The sequence below is a fragment of the Lynx rufus genome, unplaced genomic scaffold (genome assembly GCF_022079265.1).
Source record: "Lynx rufus isolate CCGP_SWC_20201006 ecotype Redwood Valley unplaced genomic scaffold, mLynRuf1.p SCAF_3, whole genome shotgun sequence".
Classification (NCBI taxonomy): domain Eukaryota; kingdom Metazoa; phylum Chordata; class Mammalia; order Carnivora; family Felidae; genus Lynx; species Lynx rufus.
In genome coordinates, this window is record NW_025814845.1 from 112,058,953 (window position 1) to 112,071,759 (window position 12,807).

A 12,807-nucleotide genomic window follows, 5' to 3' on the forward strand; every position below is an offset into this window, starting at 1 on the left:
TGTTTTTTAACTGGATTGTTCACTTGCTTATTACTGAGTCTCAAGGGCTCTTGTACATTTTGGATGCAAGTCCTTCATCAGACATGTGTTTTGCAAACATTTTTTTTCCACTCTGTGTCGTGTCTTTCACATAGTAGACATTTATTTTTTTAATTTTTATAAAATACAACTTCTCAAGTTTTTCTTTAAGGGGTCAATTTTTGGTGTATCTGAAAAGTCATTACTAATCCTAAGGACACAAAGCATTTGTCCTGTTTTCTTCCATACTTTTTATAGTTTTGCATCTTATATTTAGACCAAGATCCATTTTGAGTTGATTTTTGTCAAAGTTGTAAGTTCTGTGTTTAGTTTCATTTCTTTTTGCATAAGATCATCCAATTTTTCCAGCAACATTTGTTGAAAAGTCTATTCTTTCTCCATTAAATTACTTTTGTTCTTTGACAAAATATTTTTTATTATATTTGTGTGGATCTACTTCTGGGTTGACTATTATGTTCCATTGATTTATGTGTCTGTTATTTTTCTTGATACCTGGGTTTGAAATTACTATAGCTTTGTAGTAAATTTTTACATTAGGTCGAGTGAGTCTTCCAGTTTTGTTCCTCTTCAATGTCGTGTTGGCTACTCTGCCTTTTGCATTTCCAAATAAACTTTAGAATCAATGTGTTGACTATATATTTTTAAATCTAACATGAAATATGTATGTGGAAGTTCTTATAGATTGTTATATGTAACAGTTGTTGTACATATAAAGTATTATTTTGAGACTGCTAATTTAAAATATTTGATGCCTGTAATCAACAAATGCAATGTCTTAGAAAGTGAATTCTGTTTTTCCCCTAAAATTAATTCAGAGAAAAATCTCAGTTAACTGAGAAGTTCTATTACATTTACAGCATAATTTTGATGCCTTCATTTCAGCATATATTCTAGGCCATCATCAACAATACTCAGTCACATTGTTTTAACAGTTAAAACCATGTTTAGTGAATTTTCAAATTTATTTTAGAATTTGTGTTATATCTCAGTAGTTGTCTGTTGATTCTTGGCATTTTCTACATACACAATCATGTCATCTACAAACAAAGAATTTTTTTGTCTCTTCCTTCCCAGTCTGTATATCTTTCTTTCCCTTTCCTTTCCTTTCCTTTCCTTTCCTTTCCTTTCCTTTCCTTTCCTTTCCTTTCCTTTCCTTTCCTTTCCTTTCCTTTCCTTTCCTTTCCTTTCCTTGTTTTACTGAATTTATTAGGGCTTCCAGTGCAACATTGAGTAGCAGTAGTGAAGGAAAACATCTTTGCCTAATTCTCAATCTTGAGAAAGGGCATCTAGTTTATCACCATTAAGTATGATGTTATTTTTGAGATGTTCTTGCCATGTGATTTTCCTAAACAGGACCCAAATAATGCAAATCATAAACTATATTAACAAAATGTCTATTCATTGAAAGATATTAAATGAGAGTTTAATAGATTAAACAGACAGTAAGAGAAGAGAGTAAAATAAATTAAACAGAGAGTAAGAGAAGATATTTGTAAAACATACCCAGAATATATAAAATTTTACTGTAAGTCTGTAAGAAAAAGACAATTTGATAGGAAAATGTGCAACACATCTGAACAGGAACTTCACAAGAGGTTATTCAGATGGCCAATAAATGCGTGAAAAGTTATCAACCTTGTTAGTCAACAAGAAAATGCAAATTAAAACCACAATAAAATTCAAACTGCCTTCTTGTAATTCCATTTAGACATCGCTTTTACAGACAGTCTTGCTTGACCCTTTCTAGACCATGTCAGTACCATATTTAATATACTTCCTATGAATAATATATTCCCTTTTTCATTCTAGTTCTTAATTTATGATAAAAATGAATATATTTTCCCTCCTCACTCTTCTATATCTGAAGCTTAGCATTGTGCAAACACACAATAGTTCTGTGAATCAATAATTGAATGATTAAGAAATAGAAATAGCAGTACTGATGCCCAATTCTTACAATTCAACTACTTTAGAGGATTCAGATTGTACAATCTATATACATAAAACAGCAATATAATATATTAACCATTTTAATATGCCTCAGAACATAGAGTAAACTATTTTGATGTTTTGGAGAGCTGGAGAGAATTATCAGTTTCTCAACTTTAAATATATTTAAAACCCTCATTTTTATCATGAAACATATTTGGCCTGATATTCCTGGAATTTTTAAATGTGTATTGTTAGTTTTCAATATGAAACATTTGCATTGCTCTTATTTTTAAAATAAGTTCAAGGTTATGAAAATGCACCATTTTTGTCTGTAAAATGTTTTACGCCAATATATATTCATATTAAGGAAAGCTGTTTAAAAAAATTGGTAAATTCTTAGGGGAAAACATCAAAAGTACCAACATCAATAAATAAGCTTTTCCCCAGGAGTTAGCAATTCACAATTTGGCTTCTTAAGTCTACTTTTTCATAGTCTAAAGATTAAGGAGTGAGATACTGAATTATATTTGAAGAAAATATCAAATGAAAGAGAATAGAACATAAATTTTGAAGACTTGAATATTTAGAATGCAAAGAAATCAGTTTTACTTATACCTGTCAAGTAAAAATATTATGTGGACCAATGAATATTCTCTTTTCAATGCATATTTATGTTATAGGGTACCATTTGTGACTCATTCTTCCTTCCTTAATCCAGAAGACATCAATTTGCCAATTCATTTACTTCTTCAGAGGTTACTGTGTTTTGGATGTTATTTGATTATGCTCCTTTTCTCCATTACTCAGATGTACCCTAGAAAATCTTGTTTAAATTATTTTATCTTCACCATTCAGTTAAAATTATGGACTTAGAGTAAATGCTCCCATATGTTGATGTTGGTTTCAATGTTTTTTGATTCTGTAAGTCTATAATCTGGTCGTTCATTTGCATAACCTCACAAAACACATGCACATGCGTGCAGCTTGAAAATAACAGAAAAATGTTGAAATGCTTTTTTTCCCCTCACACTCGTGATTTACATTCTTTGCAAGCTTTATATTTTTCTACATATATACTTTCCATGTGGCTATAAGGGAGACTTACATAGCTATGATAAATAAAAAAAAATGTCATATGTGAGTTCATGGAAAGAATCTCGATGAGGTGAAAAAACAGCAATAGTAAAATTTTAATCTAAACAAGAGGATTTATAAACTGTACTGAGCATCTCATAGAACCAAAAGACCTGGAATTGAAGCATCAAGAAGCACAGAGATACCTGAGAAGTATTATTGCTTAGGGATCTCTTCATTTGCTCTTCCCTGTTCTGCGTGGACAGCTTCATTTGCCTTCACCAAATTTCTTCTCAATGTACAGACGTCATCACTTATGTGCAAAGTTAGCAAACAGAAATAGGACACCTCTTTCCAAATAACAACTTTAAACGTGTAAGAGAAAGATTCTAATTTCTTAGCTTTGATTTTCTTTTTATGTATTAGTGGACAAGGAAGTGAGACTTTCCAACTTTCATTGTGCCTCTGGCTGCAGGCACAGAGTCTGTGACAAACAGAAGGAAGTAATTGGCAAGACCAAACAATAAACATCAATAGCTAATTGAATATAACAACACTAAATGTTGACTCCTCATCTTCCAACGTAGGTAAAAACACAAATTCTCATGTTTAGAAAAGTGAGATTTAAAAACATATGTGTGTGCGTGCATGTGTGTGAATTATTTAGCACGCATTATTTAATGTTAAACTTAACAATAAGTCTGCCCTCTTTATGCACAAAAACTTTTATAGCACAAGATTAGTACTTTCTAGTGGAGGCTATTCTCATTGTTGAGCATCTTGCATATCTTTCTCCAGTTTCGGATATACAAAACATCATATATAATTCAGTCATCTACAATTTCTAAGTTATAAATTTTATAAGAATGTTGTCCTAGTTGATCATTAGGTAGAGCATGCCCCATAAAATATTGACTGTCAATACATATAACTATAGGTCTAGTACATTTATGATTTTATTACCTGTACTCAACAAACATGCCTACCATGTACTTATTATCGTGTTAAATTTATATTTCCAAACTTTTCAAAGTATTACTCATTTTAGCAGTATTTATCTACTCATTGTACTTCAATTCCATTTCATGTTTGACTTTTGTAAAGAGAAACATTTTCTCCTCAATATTACCAAAAATTAACCACCATTCAAAATTCAAAACCATCAAATACTGCCACTTTGTTTATCAACTCTAAATAAGGCTGATATTCAATGTTCTCTTGGAGCCTATTTTTTTCTATTTACTCCATAGCATTTTTATTCTTTCCTTTGTATTAAATTTATTGTGTCCTTGCTTTGTCTCTCATGCCAGCTTCATATAACTTACCTGTATATGTTATCTAAAATATATAGTAAATATTGTATAATAATAAATATTACATTTAAAGTTTTAAAATGTGGAAAACTAAGACACAGTTTGCCTACTCTTTTATATGTGCATGCTGTGTTATCTTTTAGGAAGACCTATAAATGATAAAAACAAAATTTAAAACAGAGTTTACCTCTGAAGGGGAGAAAGCAATTGTATTTAGAAGTGGCACCTCGAAGATGGTAACAGCAGTGGAAATCTTCCCTTTCTAAGGGGATAGTTTCAGTTCATAGGCGTGTTTTTAATTTATATATTAAAATAATATATAGGCATTTTATAAATAATTGTGTAGGCATGTATTGATTGGCTTAATAAAATGTTTATATAAATGTGAGTGGAATATAACTGAAAAGATACTATAACTTAAACCAATCATTTATAAAGACTTGGATTATTTGAAACTTTTCTCCTCTGCCTTTTTGTCCTGCTCATCATACTTGCATATTAATGGAAAGGAGTGAATAAATACACTCAGATGTCTACTCTCAAGAAATGGATCTGATGAAAAGTACACAAATCCAGAAGAAACATTCCACTGTCCTTCCAAATTCCATTTAGAATTGTGGTCAGACAACAGTGAGATATTTGAGGATAATAGCATTAAAGAAATATAACATTAAAGAGAAAAACCAATGAGCAAAAAAGAATACCTGACAATTCTACAAGCATTCTATTGTTACCCTCAGAGAGTGTGTACACAAGATTTCAGTTGTAAACACAGGACAGACGTGCTTTGAAAATAAAAGGATCATAAAATTAAACATTTTTATTGGAATTTTAAAATACGTTAAGAATTGGAAGTGGCTATAGACTTAAGATTTTATCTGGATGATGAAACTGATGAATTTTTGTTTTGTACAGCCAAATACTCAGTGAGATGGAAACTCTTTGAGAAAAATTGGGTTCTTGTTGTAAGGGATTGTGATTTTCATTTTATAGCGGTGCTAGAGGAGACAAAAGAGACAATGCAAGGGAAGAAATATCAAAAACAAAATTAAGAGTAATCTCAGTATCCGATTCATATTCTTTTGGTCATGGTAATCTGATTTTCCTTTGCAAGAGTCTAACGTGACTGTTGATCACAATGACCTGCTCCTTCACTGAGGGTTACAGTTAGGTATGTCACTCAAGGAAAGCTAATTAAATTTTCTCCTGTTTTTAAGTATTTCAGTTTTTAAGCCTCCTTTTTTATCCTCTGAGGACTAAATATTCCCAGTTAGTTTTTTTCTTTTTTTTTTTTTTTTGAGTAAGTTCAGTACTTAACATTACTTAAGATCTTTAAAGAATTTTCCCTAAAACAGTGATTATTTGAAATGGGCAATATGTATTCTAATAAAGACCAAAAAAATGAAACCCTCATTTTCATGGGAGCACTTGTTTTCACAGTATTCTCTAGAAAATATTTTAAGATGAGCTACCTTTATTTGGAAAGAAATGATTACTCAGGGGATTTGATCTTTCCCTTAATGTAAAATGTAGCTCAGTTACCCAGCTTCATTCTGATTCTCCTACCAGAGCCCTAGAAATTGGTCTGTCTCCATGGATGGTTATTTATTATCATCTCCTTGATCTCTTAGCTTTGGTATGTCCAAAGGGGTCCTTAGAATTCTTTTGTAGTTTCATTAACTGTCCAGGTGATCTTATCTGGTCATATGCTTTAAACAGCGTCTATGCATTGATGAAAACTAAATTATAGCCCAGCTCGTACTTCTCCTCTGACCTTTAAACTGAATCCCTAATGCAGTGTTGACATGTTACTTGCAAAATACATAATAGGCATTCCATGCTTTAATATGTTCAGAATCAAACCGCTGACTTCGTTTCTTTCAAAACTGAAACCAACCAGCCTTTTATTTTCCAGCTGCTCTACCCAAAAGTCTTGAAGTCATTCTTGACTTCAGTCTTTCTCATACACCTCCATGTCTAATGCACACTAAATCCTGCAAGCACAGTCATAATCACCTACTTCACACTCCTAGTGACCATCATATCTTACACAGAATTTCGCAAAAGCTGTCTAAATGTGCTTCCTACTTCTACCTCCCAGCCAATGATCAGTCCATTTACAATATAGCAGACACAGTGATACTTGGTACTCAATAGTTTAAAACTCTTCGCTGATTTCACACTTTCTTCAGAATGAAAACCATTGCCCTTGCAGTGGCAATTAAACCCAACAGGATTTACTGACCACCTCCATCTCCTACCATTATTACCTAAACTTACTCTCCTCCAGACATACTGGGTTGATCTTCTTTTACTGTTTTTGATCTGAAACTTTAAGTCTGCTTTTATCTCCCTGTAATATTTTTACTCTGGCTACCTTCGTGGGAGTTAGGGGTAACTCCTTCACTTCTTTCAGTTTTCTCCTTAAATATACTGCTTTCAGTGATCATTAGAAAGACACATATTAACTTCAGCTACCCTTTCCAGCTACCTTTAGCTCCAAAGCTCTTTGTACCATTAAATAATGTAGTACTTACTTCTTTATTGTTTAAGTCCTCATTCTGGAATATAAGTGCTACATTAGGATGGATTTTTGTCTGTTCTGTTCATTGTAACCGAGGAACTTAAAGCAACCATTCATTGTGGAATGAGTAATGAAAAAGTGGATAGAATGATCTATCAGTTGGTTCTCTTTTTTTAATGTTTTCAGTTTGGTCTGTCAGAAATGATAAATAAATAAAAGTAAAAATTTCCAATATCATCGTTACAAAAACCTGAAAGATAATGTCATACGTCAGTGTAATAATTAAATCAACATTTCATTAGTTAGCAGTTTTCAAGCTTTTATAGATCACTCTGAGACATACAGAAAAGTTTTATATACAAAATATAATAAAGTTTTAAGGCAGTTTTCTTTTAAGGCAAAATACATGCAATTTCAATAAAATCTAGTAACAAGAGACAGCTGTGATTTTCACCTGAGTTACACAAGACCTAGGTCAGTGCTATTTAATCATGATGGAGATAATCAGTTTGAAAATTAACTTACAGGGGCGCCTGGGTGGCGCAGTCGGTTAAGCGTCCGACTTCAGCCAGGTCACGATCTCGCGGTCTGTGAGTTCGAGCCCCGCGTCAGGCTCTGGGCTGATGGCTCGGAGCCTGGAGCCTGTTTCCGATTCTGTGTCTCCCTCTCTCTCTGCCCCTCCCCCGTTCATGCTCTGTCTCTCTCTGTCCCAAAAAATAAATAAAAAACCTTGAAAAAAAATTTAAAAAAAAGAAAATTAATTTACATTTTTATCCTATTACTGACTTCCTGGTCACTTTACTTAATCTAGTCGTCAGATTTACCGTGCACAAAGGCAGTTATTGTTTTCTCTCAAAATATCTTATATAAATGATAATGTTATATGTTCATGAGGTATTTTGAATTTTTCTTAGAAAGGCTCTAAATAAATTTGAAGGGGTATTTTTAGACGTAGAAAATGTTGAACGTACGTTCTTGCAAAAAACTATGCTTGCCACAACTCCATACATGAGGGCAAGCTCCTGACCCTCCCAAGTAGATTCCTCTTCCAACGCATTTTTAAAGATCTTTCTATTGTCACCATAACAATCTCTTACCAAATGACTTCAGTGGGATTTAAGATAGGAAATGACACACTCCTGTGTGTCCCATAATCTCCACACAACCTGTTGCCTAGAATTAAACCAGCCATCTGTCTCATGCAATACCCGCAACCAGTATAAGATAGAGATTCAGGCTGTTTCCAAGAAGCTATCTCTTTGCAAAGAAGCAACTTTAATTGCTGATTACTGTCATCCCAGTAATTCAAATTGGCATGAAAAACAATGATACTTCATCCAATGAGTCTATTTAACACTTTCCTAAATCACTATTATTAGAGAAGTGGAATTACCTTTTTCATAAAATGGCTATTTATAGTACTATAAGTAACAATTAATGTTAATACTAAAATAAAATAATGAATTAAATAATATAAATATAAAAAATAATATAACAATTTTAAATGATCACAGGTAAATTAATACAAATAATTTCAGCAATAACTTGTCATAGTCATAACATTCTTAAATCAGAAAACTGAAAATAATACTTTCCAGAAGGAAAAAAAATAAATCTTAAGAAGACATGTCTCCACATATAAACAATTAAGTGAGAAATTCTGATCATCTCTAGGATATAGATAATGTATTTTGAAACCTATGTGCCCTTTATTGTTGAATCTTTTGCTATAATGGACCATATAAGTAAAGAGCATTTAAGTTTATTTTATGTACAACACACAGTTTGAATAAATATATAAATTATAGCTGATCCATACAGATAGATGAGATATATTTTGATTACCTGGCTAGAGCTATAAAAATTCAAGATTACAAAAATGTCACTAAGTCATGAAGTAAGAAAAATACTTTCATCTATGTTTTCTTCCACTATTCATGAGTTTCTTCAAGTGTATTCTGGAGGAGAGATTCATAATTTTACTTGAGGACACAAAACCTTAGTCAGTATATTACACTTGTAGTTCAAAGCATGCAAGAAAACCAAACCAGCAAAGCAAAGTTATTTGATGTTGCTTTGTGTTAGAATCCAAGAAAAATAACTACTTTGATCATTTGCTGCCTTGAAGATGTCCTCTAGTACAACTGCTCAAGAGTAATTTTTGATAACAATTGCATAGTACATGTATCAATCCTCAATTGAATTTGGTGCATGGTTTTGGAAAAGAAAAGTGAGACCGAGTTATTCAATATGTATGTACTTCATTATTTCTATCTTGGTTAAATAAGGAAAATTTCTTCTCCTTTTTAGTCTCATGATCCCAAATTAGAAATAATTAAAATGTATTAGCCTCTATAGCAAAAAAAGAAATAATAAATAAAAGTGAATATAAGTATTTAAAAGTGTAAAATATGGTTCCAACACATGGAAAAGTGGCTTGATGTTAAATGCTTTCATTGTATCTCAAACATAAAGAAATGTTTAAGTTAAATGAAAATATGAAGTCATTATCTAAATGCTTCTTTACCATTGAAGTCTAGGGGCTATTTTAGGAATAATTGGATTCAAAAGCAAACTTCTAAGTCAATACATGTTTAAGTGCTGTTTTCTTCATTTAACTAGTTAATATTTTTAAGGGCAAGAAACATGATATTTTCACATCTAGAAAAGATGTGAAAACTATTATGTGTTACGGATATTATCTACGTTGTGTCCATTCCATTTCAATATCTATATTGAAGGTAATTTTAAAGAATCCTCAAAGAAATTGGGAAGTAGTTATTATTATTCCAGTTTTACAAATGAGAGAAATTATTTTCAGAGATTTTAGAGGACATTAACAAAGCTAGCAAGTAGCCTTCCTGAAATTTCAAACTTGATCCATCAAGCAAAAAGATACCAAATAAAAATATAATGCATTCCTGTTCATGGGCAACCCTTTCCCCTAAAATAGATTCCATGATGTAGAAAATTCTACAATGCTTGGAGGTAACATCAACAATCACATCTTATTTAAACTATGAGTTTTACAAAAAAAAAAAATCATCCAAGGTCATCATGCCCAGTTCTAAAGACACTTCTACAGTAAGAGGAATAAGGAATTATCTTGGTTGAAGATAATTTGGTCTATTACAAAACACAAAATAATGTGGTGTAACTGAATTGGTTCCCTGTAATTTTTTGAATATATATAAACATTGATGCTCAAATACAGAACATTTTTGCCTGTTTTTTTTATTTTTATTTTATACACATAATCTGACATACAGAGAGGTATACATTTTTGCAAAACAAAAATTCAAATACTTTATACACAATGTACACTTAATTTTCATTAACAATAATGTTTTCAAACAGTACAGTAGGATTGTCAGGAAAACCTCAAGTTTTTTATTGTTTGTATAAAATGGTGCTTTTAGTACAGAAGCTAAATACTGTCTTTAAACCATCTGATACTACTAAAATGAAAGTCAATTATTTATATGCCTTCTTAAAATACCTTCTTCTTGCTACTAATAAAATCCAGTTATTCAGTATATTTAGGAAGAAATTGTATTTGAAAAGTAAAAATGCATGTTTTCATTTCAGAAACTGTCCAAAATGAAACAAGTAGTAATATTTTAGTTTATAGCTATCAAATGCAAATTTACATCTTTGTTTAAAATGGACTCTTAACTACCTTTGACTATGTGAGAAATTTTTGTAGTATATGTAAAGAAAGATTAAAATGTGGAAAAGGTGCCGAACTTATTTGCCAGCAATTTTCTACAGTGTCAGTTGCAAATATTCTATTGGCATATTTTTTATAATTGGTGCATCAGTTATTATTTATCCTTATCTAACTTTTCCTAAGATCAATAAAACAATAAAAACTTGACTAAATGAACAAATCATTGAATAAACCCTAAAGGTCTTTGGAAAACTATTGTTTGTGTACTTAAAGTCACTACTGAAAGATGTTTATAAACAGTTCAAGAAGTTTTCTTCAAAACTTTTACTTTGAAATATACATTACACTACCCAATGTTCAATTGTATGGATCTAAAAACAAAACCCCACAGCTATCTTTAATCATCTCAAATTAATATGGTCTCAAAATCTGTATCATCTATTTATTCATTTTAACACAATTCTTGTACTACAAGGAAATAAATAGAGTGAGGGGGTCAATGAAAAACTTGCAAAGAACATAGTACCATAACCATGATTTTAAATAAACAGTTGTATTTCCGATATGAAAATTTAGTTGAAAGAAAATTAGAAGAATCAGTTATCTGATTCAGCATTGCAGTTGAATTGGAATAGCATTAAAGAATGAAATACAGTCAGATATTCATTGACATTTGTTTCTTTATTGTAATTAATAAATTATTGCTAGTAAAATTTGAGTTAATTCATTTCCAACATGCACACTTATTTAATTAACACTTTTATTTTGAATATAGGGGGAATATATAGAAAATTTTGCAGAGGATCACTATATATATGAAAACTAGTGAATTCTATTTACTTGTCTGAAGGTGTGAATTTTAAGAGATCATACTACTTACACAAAGGTGCATTGCCTGCAAATATGCTTCAAGTGAATTTCTATGAATATTAAAATCCATCATGTGTAAAAATTCAAATAAGGTAATAATTTCAATAGAGTATGGTTCTTACAGTTCAAAAAGATGAAACTATTCAATAAATATTAAAATTGGGGTTCAGGAGCTCTAATTGTTAACACATTGTGTAGCTCTTTAAAGGAGACACAGGTAATTTAACTCTCCTGGATCTCAATTAATCAATTTAAAATCAAATACTCAGACAAAAATGTGCAGTTTAAAAATATTTTCAAAACTGCTATAATGCCCTCAAGTACCCTCTTGTTTCCTCTATGATTTTCTAGTATCTCTTCCCCCTGGTTGGTTCTATACTTCTTTTTATAAAGCAAATTTGGTGAGTGCAAGATAAACTTGGAGATTCCTATTATTTCTAGCATTTGTGATGCATATGTGTATAAACCTGTGCATTTATGCACCAATTCTGCTTTTACTTATCTTATGAGGAATGGTAAATTCAAGATAAAATTTTATATGTGATCTTTCTGGCCCTATTCCAGGCAATTCCAAGGATTTCTTTACCTGGCAGACCTCAAAGCAGAAAGTTGCCATTCCTATACCAGACATCACTCACAGCCGGTGCGTTACGGTTTTCTGGAGGTAATTTCAGTCAAGGTTTCAGGCCCCAGGCTAGCATGCTAATACACAGCAGCAGAGGTTCTAGCCTCCATCTGATACTTCCTTACCGAGGGTCTTTGTTAAGGCGTTTTTCTAACCCAATAGAGCTTTCCACTTCAAGCCCTTTCCCTTATACTTCTTCCTAGCCTCCAGATTCTTCAAAAGGCAAAAGCTTTTTTGTTTCATGTTTTTTTTAAAATTTATTTCGAGAGAGAGAGAGAGTAGCAGAGTAGGGGCAGAGAGAGAGAGAGAGAGGATCCCTAGTGGTCTCCAAACTGTCACAACAGAGCCCAATGTGGGGCTGGATCCCAGAAACCTGATCCCAAGATCATGACATGAGCTTAAAATTAAGAGTCCAACACTAAGCCAACTGAGACACCCAGGTGCCCCACAAGGCAAAAGCTTTTAGTTCAGAGTTCCTAGACAGGGAGCTAATTATGCCTATCTGTGCTATATACCAGAAAAGTAAAAAGTCGTTCTCTCATAATTTATGCATCTGAAAACTGCTAAGGCTTTCTTTGGTCAGAGGGAAACTGATGAATGTGGGTGACAATGTACCTATGGAATACTTTTTCTAACATTCAGTTTGTGACTTATAAAGTTATGAAAGGATTTGAATCAGCATATGGGATTTTTTTTTTGATCTGAATATAATCTGATGTCTAGATTATGAAATAAGCTTTAAATTGTTTCTTGAGTGCTC